Below are 16,143 nucleotides of genomic sequence, written 5' to 3'. Positions count from 1 at the left end.
TTGTCAACTAAAATACTTGAAAACGTCTACAAATGTACCGTGGAAAGCATTCTGACTGGCTGCATCACCGTCTGGTATGGGGGGTGGAACTACTGCACAAGATCGAAATAAGTTGGAGAAACTCGTACAATGAGTCAGCTCCAACATGCATACTAGCATCCATAGTGTCCAAGATATCTTCAAGGAGCAGTGCCTTAGGAAGACGGTGTTCATCATTAAGGATCCCCACCACCCAGGGCATTCCCCACTTCACTCTGTTAACATCGGGTGGGAGATACAGAAGCCTGAAGGCACACACTCAGTGATTCAGGAACAGCTTCTTCCCCTCCGCCATCCGATTTCTAAATGGACATTTAGAATACTACCTCATTACATTCTTATTTCTGTTATTTTGCCCTACTTGTTTTAACTTAACTATTTAATAAACATGTATATACTTACATAACTCAATTTTTTCTCTATATTTATTTATTGTGTATTTCATTGTACTGCTGCTGTAAAGTTAAGAAATTTCATGACATATACGAGTGATATTAAACCTGATTCTAATTCTGAAGTACTAACAGGTAGAGGATATTTGTTTTGTGAATAGTGAGCACAAGATCCATCTTTTCTTATACCTCAATGAATGATTCAAAGATTCAAAGTACATTTATTATCAACGTATGTATATGCAGTTTACAACCCTGAGATTCGTCCTCCCGCAAACAGCCTCGAAACTAAGGAACACCATGGAATCCATTCAAAGAAAACATCAAACAGCCAATGCGCAAAAAAAATCGCACAAATGGCAAAGAAATGATCAAGTAACACACAGAATGTTTAACATTGAACTGCAGGGTCCTTGAAACACTCTAGGAACATTCAGCTTAGTTCAATTCGTTTCTGTTTAGTGTTGTGTCGCTCGTTGACTGCAAGCCACAGAGGCAGTTCATGCTGGCCCAATCAAAATCGCACAAAATGGCGATACAAAGAGTAATCAAAAACCAGAAACACATGCTACGTGAACCAGAGTCTTGTAAAAATGAACCCAAAGGCACATTGATCAAACCTTGTCCACGACCCAAGACTCCTGCACCTTCCTCCTGTAGCAGCGAACAAGAGGGAGAGGGAATCCGGTCAAACGCTGGCAGACAGTGCTGAGCACCCATTCGCCTTCTGTTCTCATCCTCATCGATTGCAATCTTGCTCGACACTAAGCGGTGAGATTTGTCAGTGATGGAGGTGATCGTGGGTTTGTTTTCTGACGTCAGGCTGCATACCCTGTTTTCAACCTCGCTCTCAACCACAACGAATTCCCTTGCAGACAGCAAAAGCGCCAGATTGCTCAGTCAGCCCAAAAAACACGTGATCAAAATGTAAATTTCAGGTTCCCATCACACACAGATTAGTAGTAGAAGTATGCTTAGAAGAAGAGGGAGAAGTAGTTTCATGAACTGTCTGGAGGTCTGCACCGTTGATCGCTGACGCCATCTTGCCAGAGTCGAAATGAGTTGGGATTTACCCTCCAAAGTGCAGACGTAAACATCACTCACATCCTGCAGCTTGAGGTGGGATGACAATGGTTCTGGAATGGCGACTGGCTGGGTTGAATGGTCTGTTGGTTAGCATCATTGAAGCAGGATGCTTGTTTGAGACAAGGCACAGCGTTGCATTGTGAACCTTTGAAGTATTGGGGCTATGAAGCAGCTTCATTGATACCAATCAGAGGTGAATTTTGTTCTGTGGTGGCAGTCAATTTGGTTTGCATCATAGCTTTTATAACATATTAAAGCAATTAGAGAAGTATTTCTATAGGCAGTCAAGCCAAAGCTGAGGAGGTTTGCAAGGCAAGGTTTTTTTTATATTAGTTTTTCAAAACATTTTACAAATTAAAAACCCCAAATTCCAATGAGGAACATTAATACAGTGCAAAATTAAGCATACAATAACAATATGCTACAAAGGAAGAGAATTTAACAAAAAAGCACCTAAATTAAAGACAAGTAAGCTTAGTGTCCTCCCCAAGCCCCACAACACAAGAAAAAAAACAACAACTCCAGACCGACCCACAACACAGTATAAAGAGGTCAGGACAGTCAAACTCCCAGACTGTGAATACACTTAGCAACAGAGGCTAATAATGCCTACTACCAGAAAAAAAAAGGGAGCTGAAAGCAAGGGACCGAAAAGAAGAAAGAAAAAGAAAAAAAAACCCTAGTCAAGAGGAAGGTTATGAAAGTACTCGATAAAAGGTCCCCAGACCTTATGGAACTTCAGATCCGAATTAAGAACTGAATAATGAATTTTTTCGAGGTCCAAGCAGGCCATAATGTCGTTAAGCCATTGCACATGAGTGGGCGGGGCAACATCTCTCCATCTAAGGAGGATCAAGCGTCTAGCCAGGAGAGAGGCAAAGGATAGTATTCGGCATTTGGTCGGACCCAGACATAAATCTGTCTCGCCCCAAAAACCGAACAGAGCAATTAAGGGGTTTGGTTCTAGGTGCTGATTCAGAATACCCGATAATGTAGTGAAGACATCTTTCCAGAATTTCTCCAAGCTAGGACAGAGCCAGTACATATGGATGAGAGAGGCCACGCCCCTCTTGCATTTATCACAGAGCGGACTAATGCCAGGGTAGAATCGAGATAGTTTAGATTTAGACATATGGGCTCTATGAACAATCTTAAACTGTAAAAGGCAATGGCGAGCACAAAGAGAGGTTGAGTTAACCGATTTGAGAACTGAGTCCCAGCTCTCCTCGGATAAGGAGATATTTAAATCCTGCTCCCAGGCCAATTTAATTTTATCCACAGGGTCCCATCGTAAGGCTGCTAGTTTATCTCGGATAATTGATATTAAACCTTTACCTAGTGGATTAATGGAAAGAAATAGGTCCATAGCATTTTTCGCAGGCATTTCAGGAAAGTTAGGAATTAAAGGAGCAATAAAGTGTCGGATTTGGAGATATCTGAAAAAGTGAGCGTTAGGCAGGTTGAACTTAACAGAGAACTGCTGAAAAGAAGTGAAGCGATTATCAATGAAGAGATCTTCAAAATGTCTAATGCCCTTCCTATACCAAACATGGAATGCTGAATCGTACGTAGTAGGTAAAAAGAGGTGATTATGTGCAACAGGGCTAGAAATGGAAAACCCCTGGAAACCATAGCATTTCCTGAACTGAGCCCATATACACAAAGTGTGTCTAACAAGAGGATTAGCTATTGATCTGGGCAGACTACTAGGGAGTGCAGAGCCAAAAAGTGAAGATATAGATCATTCTTTAGTGGAGCTCAGCTCCATTGCCACCCAGTTAGGGCACTCGGGTTGGCCGTGGAAGAAAGACCAAAAGGTAGCAAAACGTATATTAGCTGCCCAATAATATAAGCGAAAGTTAGGTAAAGCCATGCCACCCTCTTTTTTAGATTTTTGGAGGTGGATTTTATTAATTCTAGAGCGCTTATTCTGCCACAGATATGACAGAATAATAGAGTCTAAGGAATCAAAAAAAGATTTAGGAATAAAAATTGGGATAGATTGAAATAAGTATAAAAATTTGGGGAGAACATACATTTTAACAACATTAATACGACCTACCAAAGACATAGATAGAGGTGACCATTGTACCAGACTCTGTTTTATAGCATATGAAAGATTGACAAAGTTTTCACGAAAGAGATCTTTAAACTTCCTTGTGACTGTAATTCCAAGATAAGTAAATTGATTATGGACTACTTTAAAAGGGAGATCATGAAATATTAGGCAAGGTTTTTTTTAACACAGAGTGATAGCACTGCCAGAGGGAGAGGTGGAAGCAAATACAATGGCAAAGCTTCAGAAATGTAGACAGTCCCATGAACAGGCCGGGGACGGAGGGACAGAGATTTTGCACGGGCAGACATGATTAGCTTAAATTGGCATCATGGTCAACATGGAGATGGCCGGCTAATGGGTCTGTTCGTGTCCTATCCTTTCCTGTGTTCTAAAGGTCCTCTACCAGCCTACACCCCTCAAACACTAGTGGTTGATAGTAAGACCTGAAAAACATGGACCTAGGAGCTACCTCTCCACAAAGGCAGGCAGTAAAGATGAAAATTGCCACTCGCTTTCAGCAAGCCAGCTCAGAACAGCTGGAAGGAGCACACCTCCTCTTGCACTAACCACAACTACACCCTTCCCACATGCCTCATCAGGCGTTTTCTGACCTAACTGCGGTAGTCTTGCCAGTCACCATAGTCCTCATCAGTCAGCTCAGAACCTACAGAACTGGAGTGAAAGCAAGTCACTCTTGACACTAGAAAAGTAGAAGCACTAGCAACTGTTTACGTAGCATAAAGAGAGAGCTGCATTGTTCATTCCTTTTTACTGACCTTTACTATCAGTCATCTAACAATGAGAAATAATCACTTTCAAAACATGTCAGAATGTATCATTAACCTAGGCACTGAGGTGAAAACAAGCTGAAGTATCACTTACTTCAAAGGTATGCATAGTTATGTCTGGGATCCTCTCTGAGGAGATTTGAACTGTTTACACTAACACCTGGAGCAGGGTTGTTACATGACTCATCAAATGGGCCAGGCCAGTTCACAGACACCCACAGGGACTGGGCTTCAAAATGCAAAGTAAATTTATCATCAAAAGTACATACATGCCACCATTTACATCCCTGAGATTCATTTCCTTGCAAGCACATCCAACAACTCCAGTAACCATAATAGAATCAATAATATAACCCGTGTGCAAAAGACAACAAACTGAGCAAATACAAAAAAGAAATAGTAATAATAAATAAATTAAGCAATAAACACCAAGAACATGACAATGAAGAATCCTTGAAAGTGAGTCCATGGGAACAGTTCAGTGATGGGGTGAGTGAAGTTATCCTCTTTGTTATCCCACTGGTTCAAGAGCCTCATGGCTGAAGGGTGGTAACTGTTCCAGAACCTGGCGGTGCGAGTCCTGAGGCTCCTGCACCTTCTTCCTGATGGCAACAGCAAGAAGAAAGCATGACTTGAGTGGTGGGGGTCCTTGACGATGCATGCTGCTTTCCTGCAGCAACGCTCCGAGTAGATTTGTTCAAACTGAGGAGCTCAAAATTTCCGTATGTTCTACTCCTGACTGGCTACAAGTTTTTCTCTTACCCTGATGTAGAGGCTGTACTTATTGACATATTAATGAATGACTGCAGTGTTGTTAGAGAGTACCAACAAAGTAGGGAAGGGCAGAAGCAAGAAAATTCAAAACAATATTTTGATCACTCAACAATACCCTTTAACTTTTTGTTACCTACATTCACCAAGGTCAGAACAAATTTAAAAGTTATAATCTAAAAGAATGACAATATAGTCTGGAAGACACGAAATGCAGGTCAGGCAGCACCTATGGAAAAGCATAAACAGTCAATGTTTTGGGCCGAGACCTTTCATCTGGACTTGCTTCCTGTTCCAGGTCTCAGCCCGAAATATTGACTGTTTATTCCTATCCATAGATGTTGTCTGACCTGTTGTGTTCCTCCAGCATTTTGTGTGTGTTACTCTGGATTACCAGCACTTGTGTTTATTCTGGAGAATGTGCCTATCTTCCTCTTGTTACCATTTGAACGCTTACAGATTTCAAGGAGAATGTTACGTGGATCAATTAATCAATCCCACCACACTCCAAGCACATCACCAGCATTACTTTATGTACATACAATCTGTCCATGTATATAACAGTTGTGTGTACATTGAGTTTTATAGGATTGCTTTTGTATTTTTCATGTGTTTTTTGTTTCTTTACTTTTTTTTAAATGTTTATTGTATGTTTGATATATGCTGCACCAAATCTGGCGTTGTCCTTTACACTCATCTACTCAAGAATGACAATAAACAATCTAGAATCTTGAAGGTAGGTAATTCCATGGTTCTGAGAAACAGTAACTGAAATTAGTCTTTATTTCAATGTGGTAAGGAAGTAAGTAGAAGTGACTAAGAGGAGGGCCACTTATTTGGAATCTGTAAGAGATGAAGGATGAATGTCCACAGAAACAATCACCACAGAAAAAAAAGGACAGAGCTAATTTGTAAAGAAGGTAGAAGTGAAAACTTTTCCAGGGCTTTTCTTTTTGGAGATGTTAGGGTGTTTTTGAGTTTAGCACATATAGTAAATACTTCAGCCACCAAACTACAAAAATGAATATAGACAGTAGATTAAACTTTAAATGCAGCTCTGAACAATGGGTTTCTTAAGAACTGTAAACCACAGTTAACTGGAAAATCAGACAATGTTGATTTAAATTCATGATTTGGGTGATGTGAAGGTTGTGTGTAGTTCAAAGGAAGCATTGGTGGGTGCAGTATAAGTTGTCCGGAATTGTTCTTTAATCTTTTGCATATAAAATGCTATGCATTGTTGGGTCAAGCAGGCTAGTTTCCTCTGAAAGGGGTCTCAGTGTGATGCCTGCTCTGTCTCATTTTGTCAAATAAAGAGTCAGCTTCATATCTACCAGTACTTCTCTCAGGTAACTTCGTTCGCACAGAAACAGGAGGAAGATGAGCAGTGATTTGATAGAGGTGATCAAGATGAAAAGAGGCACAGATTGAGTGGACAGCCACATTCTTGTTTTCCCGGGGGAAAATTGCTAATACAAGGAGAACTAACTTTAAGGTGTTGGGACGAAATATAGGGTGGATATCAGAGGTAGTTCTTTACACAAAGAGTGCTAGGTGCTTGGATTGTGCTACCAAGGGTAATGATAGAGGCAGATACATAAGGGTCTCTTAGGTAGGCACATGGATGAAAGAAAAATGGATGGCTAAGTGGGAAGGAAGGGTAGTTAGACTGATCTTGGTTAAGTAGATTATAGATCATGGGCTGAAGGACTTGTATTGTGCTGTACTGTTCTATGTTCTACGATAAAATGTCATTTTCCTAAGCTTTGAAAGATTATGTGGTCCTTATATTGTGTCAAATGAGTGAAAGGTAGGTAATAAGAAGGAATTTTTTCCCAGTCACATCCTCCTGCGACTCAAATTAAACAAGGGAGTGATGAGGCGCAAATGGTGGGGGGGGGGGGGGGGACTAGGGGATTTAATCAGGACCTAGACACAGTCCTATTCTCTTCTGAAGAACGTCATATTTTCTGGCACCAGTGCTAAATGCCTTCGTTTTTGCCATAACTAATTGGTTGCTGTGGTGGATTCAAATCCTCCCCAGCTACGTCTCAAACCACGGGCCAGAAATGTGGAATTACAAGTGAAAATGGAAATCAGGAAATCAGCAGATGCTGGAAACATGAAATAAAAAGAGAACATACCCGTAAAACTCAGCAGGTCGGGCAACACCTATGAAAAAAGAGAAAATGTGAACATTTTGGGTCTGCCTCTGAGTATTGTTCCACCGTTGGCTGGTAGACTGAATTACAGTAGTTGATTAGAGATGAAGGCATTAAGCGTTGGTGCAAAAAGACAGCTCCTATGGTATCTCGGAAGCTAGTTAAATAGCTCTGACCCTGGGGTATTTTGAAAAAAATACTGTCTTTAATACGAGGGGTAGACTCAACTACAGTGTTAGAATGTAAGAAGATTAATCTCTATCTCCGAATCGGAAGGAGTTAACACCTAACTGTTGAAGGAACATCTGATACCCCTGATCTCAATGGAAACGTAGACTAACTATCCCTTTGCCTCCACAGAAACTGAATTCGTCCAGCAATTTGTATTTCCTTTTGTTCCAGATTACGGCATCTGCAGTCTCCTTTGTGTTTTCAGTAGAATGGAATGCGTGTGACACCTCCGCGACCTTAGAAATCTGAATGGGTAGTTTTTCGAGGGTATCTCGGTGTATCGGAACAGCAGTTTTAATGTTTTACCCTCGACTCTCGTCTTAATGGTGGTTTGCAATGGAACGTGGGCACAGAAAGTGGCCGCTCCTGCTAACGGTCTCTGTGATTGAGAGATCTCCTGTTGTCACATGCAAACACAGATATAAAGCTTTGCGTTACTGCGATATATAAACATAATCCTAGTAAATATTTTTATATAATAGCCAAGCCTTAACTCTAATTATAACATTACGCAGTTATCCTTCCGGCGGCTCGTTGGTCTAGGGGCATGATTCTCGGTTTGGGTCCGAGAGGTCCCGGGTTCAAATCCCGGACGAGCCCTTTTGCTTAAAAAAGTTGGCAAAATAAAACTACACTTTTCCAAAAAAAAAATGGGCTCGTCCGGGATTTGAACCCGGGACCTCTCGCACCCTAAGCGAGAATCATACCCCTAGACCAACGAGCCTACACGAGAATAGCATAAACCGCTACCTTTGATATCGCTACTGAGATTTCAACTATTATTTTGTTGTGGTTTTCATAGAATGTTATTTCACCGCCGCTGTCGATTGTTCTGTAGGTGGGGGATCGCCCACTCGTTCCGCTCACACGGAGAATCTCTGGGAAAGAGAAAGTACTTGTAACTGTTAATAATAATGACGCTGGATATGCATGTGACGACGGGAGCTCCATGTTCTTAATGGTTAGATCTTGCTCATGTTACAACATTCTGCCAGCCAATCTTACTTTTACAGGCTAAATTTTTAATTATTAGCAATATTAACATTGTTTATCAATCAAGGAAATGAAAGTATAACAAAGCCGCGGTGGACTGAGCTCCGCCGTTTTGCGGCATGCTGTGGAATGTTCACGATCTGTTGACCATCCGTGAACTTTTACGCCCTTTTTAATGCCTTTTTTTTCTGTTTTAGTTGTAATGGTACATCCTTAGATTGTGCTGGTTGTTAACGCAAAAGACGTATTTCACTGTATGTTTCGAAGTGCACGTAATTAATAAATTAATCTAATCTGAATGCAAGATGTCTGTTTATTTATTTTTTAAGTTTGGGGTCGGTCCTGTTAGCTCTTTTGGAACCACACTGAACCTTGTTGCGAAGGTGCTTTCACAATGTAGTTTTAGGCAACACAGAGATTTAGACCCCGCAAGCTTGATGACAGCATTGCCATGGGTCTGAAGAGTTAGTTCTTGACATCACAAGTTTGGGAGGTGGTGCTGTCACAATAGCCTAGATGAATCCAGATAAAGGATCTTCACCTGAAATGTTCCGATCCATTTCCTTCCACAGTTGCCGCCTGGGTTTCTTCCAGAGCTCATTTTCCTCTGCAGTATCTGCAGTCCTTTACGACTCTGAGCCAGACGGGTAGATTTTGTTAGCTTTATGATAGAAAACAAAAGATGGTTGACCCTAAGCTACAGTCCTGAGGAACTTCTATAACGATATCCTATGACTGCCAATAACTACACTCTTTTCCTTTGAATGAGGTCTGCCCTGCCTCCAACCATTGGAATTTGATTCCAACCTACTGAATTCAGTTTTCTTAATGCCACCCATGGTCAAATCTCAAGGAACATCACCTCGAACTCACAGTCGACATGTCAGCTCAGCGGTCCAAGGCTGTGATGAGGTCTGAAGCCAAGTGCTTCTGGCAAAATTCAAATAGCCTTCAAAAAGTAGTGGATAGGACACAACCCATCACGTGGAAAGCCCTCCCCACTACTGAGCACATCGACACAGAATGTTGTAGCAGGAAAGCAGCATCCATCATCAGAGACCCCCACCACCCAGGTCATTCTCTCTTCTCACTGCTGCCATCAGGAAGAAGGTACAGGAGCCTCAGGACTCTCACCACCATGTTTAGGAATAGTTATTACCCCTCAACCATCAGACTCTTGAACCAAAGGGGATAACTTCACTTGCCCCATCACTGAACTGTTCCCACAACCTATGGGCTCACTTTCAAGGACTCTTCGTCTCATGTTCTTGATATTTATTGTTTATTTATTTATTATTGCTATTTCTTTTAGAAAATGCAGTTTGTGTCTTTTGTACACTGGTTGAATGCCCAGTTTGGTGCAGTCTTTCATTGATTCTACTATGGTTATTATTCTATTATGGATTTATTGAGTATGCCCACAAGAAAATGAATTTCAGGGTTGTATATGGTGACATATATGCGTATTGATAATAAATTTACATTGAATTTTAAATTGACTATGAAATACAAAATAAATAAATGATGCAGGAAATAGAATAACAAGATAGTGTTCATGGATTCATGGACTGTTCAGAAATCTGATAGTCTGAATCATTAAGTGTGGGTCTTCGGGCTCCTGTACTTCCTCCCTGATGGTAGCAATGAAGGGCTTGTCCTGGATGCTGAGGGCCCTTGGTGATGTGTGCCACCTTCTTGAGGCACCACCTCCTGAAGACGTCCTCGGTGGTGAGGAGGGTTGCCCTCCTGATGGAGCTGTTGGGTCTACAACCTTCAGCAGCCTCTTGTGCATTGGACCCTTCATCCCAGGCACTGTTTCAACCAGTCAGGATGTTCGTCCTCATATAAAACATCTACAGAAATTTGCAAAAATCTCTGGTGCCATATCAAATCTCCTCAAAAAATAAAGCAGAGTTGCTTATGTGCCTTCTTCATGACTGCATCAACGCTTTGAGTACAGGGTAGATGCTCTGCTATGTTGACACCTAGGAACTTAAAGCTGCTTGCTTTACAATTTCTGCATTATGATTGCACCCCCAGGTCATGAACATCTAACTTATGAACGCCCCTACACATGAATGAGCCGCCATAGTATTAAATTCAAAAATTAGACATACCTTCATTCCTTTGAATAGCAAAGCTGGTTTACTCTCTCTGCTTTCAATAATCATTCTTTCCAATCAGTATTGTTGATACTGTTTATTACAAGGCAGTAGAGCTATGGTTACCATAACAATCGTAATGTAGAATTCTGCAGATGCTGTTTCTACCCAAAGGCTGCTGGCTTGATGGCAAACCTAACTCCTCTGTCAGCAGAGACAACACCTCAGCACGGACTATATCCCGAAGTGCCAGAGACACACCAGACAAGGTACCAGCCTGGCGAAGCTGCAAGACAGAACTAGGCATAGTAAGTGGGGAAAAAAGTGATTTTTGTGCAATTTCAAACTTACAGACAACATTAAATTATAAAAGTCAATTTTATTATCAATGTAGGTATACACAAACAAAGACTGACAAACAACCAATGGTCAAAAGAAGACAAATTATGCAAATAATAAGGAATAATACTGAAAACATGAAGTGTAGAGCAATTGAAAGTAAGTGATGGATCAGTTCAGAGTTGAGGTGAGGTCAGTGAGAAAATAGCTGGATTTCCCTTCGTTATTTGGGATACTATGCCACTTAATTGGGGCAGGAGCCTGTTGCCACACAGTTTCTAACTAGCATCAGTTGCATGGACTTGTGTGGCCATTGTACTTAGAGCATTCAGTTTTAAATAGCATTTATTGTGTGTGTTTGTGTTCAAAAAGCAGTGGTTTCTATAACTGACAGTTTGCAAGAATTAACCAGTAAGACAATTCAGAACTGTTTTGCTCCCTGTGGCTTAGAGATGCTAGAACTGGGCAGGAGAGAAAATGAAATGATTTTTACTACTTCAACAAGTTAGAAATTACGAAGAATTTGAAGGTGTCGATAATCATCTTCACTGTTACAATGAAAATGAAGGTTTAGAGGATGAAAATGTCTAAAAAACTGTATAAAGGTAGTCCATTATCTGCACTAGGTGTCTGCGCAGATTTTATTCATTTATAGTCAATGAAAAGAACACGGTACATGAATTCCTCAGTCAATAACTATTAGGAACTAATATACAGTTTTATAATATTGTAGAGGTATTGATAGTGTTCTAATTTGCTTTGTATTTAATTTAAATACGTATATTGTTACTCAGTTAAATGGTAGTTTGTCTTTTTCATACCTTTTAACTATTTCCATGCAACTTTGGCTAATTAAGTCAGCCACTTAATTGGGCCAAAATGTCCTGGTCCCGATATGTTCCAATTAAGTGGAATCCACTGTATTAGTGATATATAATGGTTTGTAGTTCTGATTTCACCTCAGAAGTGAAAACATATAAACATATCTTTTCAAATGTATTAACAACCTTAAATATCTTTAACAGTTTTAACTCTCATTGAGCAAACACAAATGTTGGAAACAGTAGACCAGGCAGCACCTGTGAAAAGAGAAGCAATATTTCAAATCATTAACCCTCTGCCCTCAACCTGAAGTGTTAACTTACTCTTTTTCTGTCTACAGATGCGGACTGTCCTGCTAAATACTTCCATTAATTTCCATTTGTACTTTTGATTTCCAACATTGGGGCAATAGAGTCTAAATGTAAAAAGCATTAAGCTACCAACAACAGGCGAATGTGCGCAGGTTAGATTATGGATCAGATCGAGTACAGATGCAATGCCAACCTTCTTGTCATGATATGATAACCTAATTTAAAGCTTTGCAATGATATTATTTTATTCCTTTTGACCCTTATTTTAGCTTCTCATTTTCAAAACCGTTTTCTTCAATCATGTCATCAGGCTGTTAGTCTTGAAATTATCACTTTTTTCTTTGTCTGTATATTGCCCAGCATGCACAGAACATGATAGAAATGGAAATTGTAGTGTTTCAGTTAAGTCTCCAGTCAGTTTCGTAATTACAGGCAGAGAGGCCTAAGTTTTTCCAACATCTGCCAGTTACTCAAATTTCTGACAGTCTGAATCCGTTCCAAGACATACAAATCATTGCCTGGAACTCCGCTCTATGTAAGACATGACCTGATCACAACTCTGTAAAAATAAAGCCCGATTCCATCCCACATACCCCCTCTCCATGGTGCTCCATTATTCTGGCTGTACAATTTAGTATTCTATTAGTTTTTCACGCAATTTAATATTCACTGAAAAATCCACAAGCTCTTCGGAACTCATCAGTTGGCGTAGCGGCATTGCTAGTGGAGCTGCTCTGACCCAGCTTCAGTCGCAGCTTCCGGGACTGTCTGTACGGAGTTTGCATGTTCTCTTTGTAACCACGTGGCTTTTCCCCAGGCGTGTCAGATTCCTCCCACATCCCAATGGCATGTGGGGTGAAAGGTTAACTGGCCCTGTAAATTGCCACAAGTGTGCAAGTGAATGCTATAATTTGGGAAAGTTGATCAGGATGTGGGAGAGTAAAATGGGATTTGTGTAATTGGGTGCTTTATGATCTGCACAGATTCGATGGGCTGAAGGGCCTTTTGTTGCTGCGTGACTTATCAAATTTACTCACAGATACTTTGACATAAATCCTAAAAGAGGTTATCCACTTTTACCTTAAAGGCCCATTGGGGTTCTTGCTTCCACTCCAGTTCAGTCAGTTCAGTTCAGAGATAGCTAACGAAGCCAACACAGTAAATTTATTATCAAAATACATATATGTCACCATATATATTTTCATGTAGGCATTCACAGTAAATACAAGAAACACATTTGAACCAACAAAAGACTGCACCCAGCAGGATGGACAAACAACCAACGTGCAAAAGACAACAAGCTGTTCAAATTCAAAAATAAAGAAATAATAATAATAATAATAAAGAAGCAATAAATATCGAGAACATGAAATGAAGAGTCCTTGAAAATGAGTTCACAGGTTGTTGGAACAGTTCAGTGATGGGGCAAGTGAGGTTGAGTGAAGTTATCCCCTCTGGTTCAAGAGCCTGATGGTTGAGGGGTAATAACTGTTCCTAAACCTGTAGTGTGAGTTCTGAGGCTCCTGTCCCTTCTACCTGATGGCAGCAGCAAGAAGAGAGCAAGGCCTGGGTGGTGGGGATCCTTGATGATGGATGCAGAACACCATGTAGGTGTGCTCAGTGGTGGTGAGGCCTTTACCCGTGATGGACTAAGCCAAATCCACCACATTTTGTAGGCTTTTCCATTCAAATACATTGGCGTTTTCATACCAGGCTGTGATGGAACCAGTCAATGTACTCTCTACCACACATCTACAGAAGTTTGTCAAAGCATTAGATATCATGCCAGATCTCCACAGACTCCTAAGGAAGTAGAGGCACTGCAGTACTTACTTGGTAATTGCACTTACGTGCTGGGCCCGGGACAGGTCCTCTGAAATGATAACAATGAATTTAAAGTTGCTGATCCTCTCCACCTCTGATCCCCCAATGAGGACTGGCTCATGGACCTCTGGCTTCTTCCTCCTGAAGTCAATAATCAGCTGCTTGGTTTTGCTGACGTTGAGTGAGAGGTTGTTGTAATGATACTACTCAACCAGATTTCTGTCAGAGTCATCTCTATTTCCTGAGGAGACCGAGGTCCTTTAACATCTGCCAGACGATGCTGAGGATGTTCTACAAGTCTGTGGTGGCCAGTGCTATCATGTTTGCTGTTGTGTGCTGGGGCAGCAGGCTGAGGGTAGCAGACACCAACAGAATCAACAAACTCATTCGTAAGGCCAGTGATGTGGGGGTGGAACTGGACTCTCTGACGGTGGTGTCTGAAAAGAGGATGCTGTCCAAGTTGCATGCCATCTTGGACAATGTCTCCCATCCACTCCATAATGTACTGGTTAGGCACAGGAGTACATTCAGCCAGAGACTCATTCCACCGAGATGCAACACTGAGCGTCATAGGAAGTCATTCCTACCTGTGGCCATCAAACTTTACAACTCCTCCCTCGGAGTGTCAGACACCCTGAGCCAATAGGCTGGTCCTGGACTTATTTCCACTTGGCATTATTTACTTATTATTATTTAATTATTTATGGTTTTATATTGCTATATTTCTTCACTATTCTTGGTTGGTGCAACTCTAAAGAAACCCAATTTCCCTCGGGATCAATAAAGTATGTCTGTCTGTCTGGCTGTCTGATTTTCAATCTCCGTCCTAAATGCTGATTTGTCACCACCTTTAATTTGGCCAATGACAGTGGTGTTGTCAGCAACACTTAAATATGGGATTGAAACTATACTTGGCCTCACAATCATAAGTATAAAGTGAGTAGAACAGGTGGCTAAGTACACAGCCTTGTGGTGCTGATGGAAATTGTGAAGGAGATGTTGTTGCCAATCTGAACTGACTGGGGTCTGCAAGTGAGGAAATCAGGGATCAGTTGCACAAAGAGGCTTTGATGCCAAGCTCTTGAAGCTTATTGATTAGTTTTGAGGGGATTATGGTATTGAATGCCTATCTGTAGTCAATGAAGAGCACCCTGATGTATGCATCTACGATGCCCAGATATGCCAGGGTTGAGAGAAAAGCCAATGAAATGCCATCTGCTGTTGACCTGTTATGCCAGGAGGCAGATTGGAGTGGATCCAAGTTGCTTCTCAGGTAGGAATTGGTATGTTTCATCACCAACCTCTCAAAACACCATGAAAGTAGGTGTAAATGCTACCGGATGAAATTATTGAGACAGGTTATCAAGTTCTTCTTAGGCATTGGTATCATTGAAGCCTGCGTGAAGCAGGTGGGAACCTTGGACTGCCAAAGCAGGAGGTTAAAGATATCGGTGAACACGCCAGCCATTTGATCAGCACAGGTCTTTAATACTCTGCCAGGCAACCCATCTGGGCTGATGCTTTCCGTGGGTTCACCCTCCTGAAGCACATCAGCCTCAGAGACTGAAATCACAGGGTCATTGGGGGCCGTGGGAGTTCGTGAAAGTTCCTCCATGTTTTGACGGTCGAAACAAGCATAAAAGGCACTGAGCTCATCTGTGAATGAAGCCTTGTTATCACCCCTGTTGCTTGGCTTCACTTTGTAGGAGGGATAGCATTCAAGCCCTGCTGTCGAGCATCCTTCATTGATTCAAGTTTGGTCCAGATTTGTCACTTTGCAAGTGAGATTGCTTTCCGGAGGTCATACCTGGACCTCTTGTATTTTACTCGGTAGCCAAACCTGAATGCCATTGATCCAACCATCACAGAACATGGATCTCATTGATTATCCAGGGATTCTGAATTATATTGTGGGGCCACACTCATCTGCGACTATACATGCAGACTCTGTCATGGGTAAATAAGGAGTTGCTTAATGGAGCAGGTGAGTGGGTAGTTTGGGAGGTGATGTAATGCTGCTATTTATCCCAGGATTTTATATGTTCCTAAAGAATGGACATGAAGTTCTAAATGCCATCCTCCATTTTGAGTGTTCATGGGCCACGGATTTCCACAGACAATAGGGAGGACTTAATAACATCCTTGAATCATTTCTTCTGTCCAACAGATAACATTTTACAACCTAGACATGTCATAATCTCAACACAGTGCTTAAAATCCAATA

At 41.3% G+C, this 16,143-nt stretch overlaps 2 non-coding genes across 2 annotated transcripts; one reads left to right on the top strand and one right to left on the bottom strand.

Annotated features, from left to right (window-relative positions):
- Positions 1-8,056: 8,056 nt before the first annotated feature.
- Positions 8,057-8,128, top strand: trnap-ugg (transfer RNA proline (anticodon UGG)). The gene has a single exon. It is a non-coding gene; the product is annotated as a tRNA-Pro (tRNA).
- A 52-nt stretch (positions 8,129-8,180) lies between these two features.
- trnap-agg (transfer RNA proline (anticodon AGG)) lies at positions 8,181-8,252 on the bottom strand. The gene has a single exon. It is a non-coding gene; the product is annotated as a tRNA-Pro (tRNA).
- Positions 8,253-16,143: the final 7,891 nt, after the last annotated feature.

Source organism: Hemitrygon akajei, chromosome 10 (assembly GCF_048418815.1).
Source record: "Hemitrygon akajei chromosome 10, sHemAka1.3, whole genome shotgun sequence".
In the NCBI taxonomy this organism is placed as follows: domain Eukaryota; kingdom Metazoa; phylum Chordata; class Chondrichthyes; order Myliobatiformes; family Dasyatidae; genus Hemitrygon; species Hemitrygon akajei.
The sequence above is the reverse complement of the archived record's forward strand: the minus strand, read 5'-3'. Positions and strand labels throughout refer to the sequence as shown.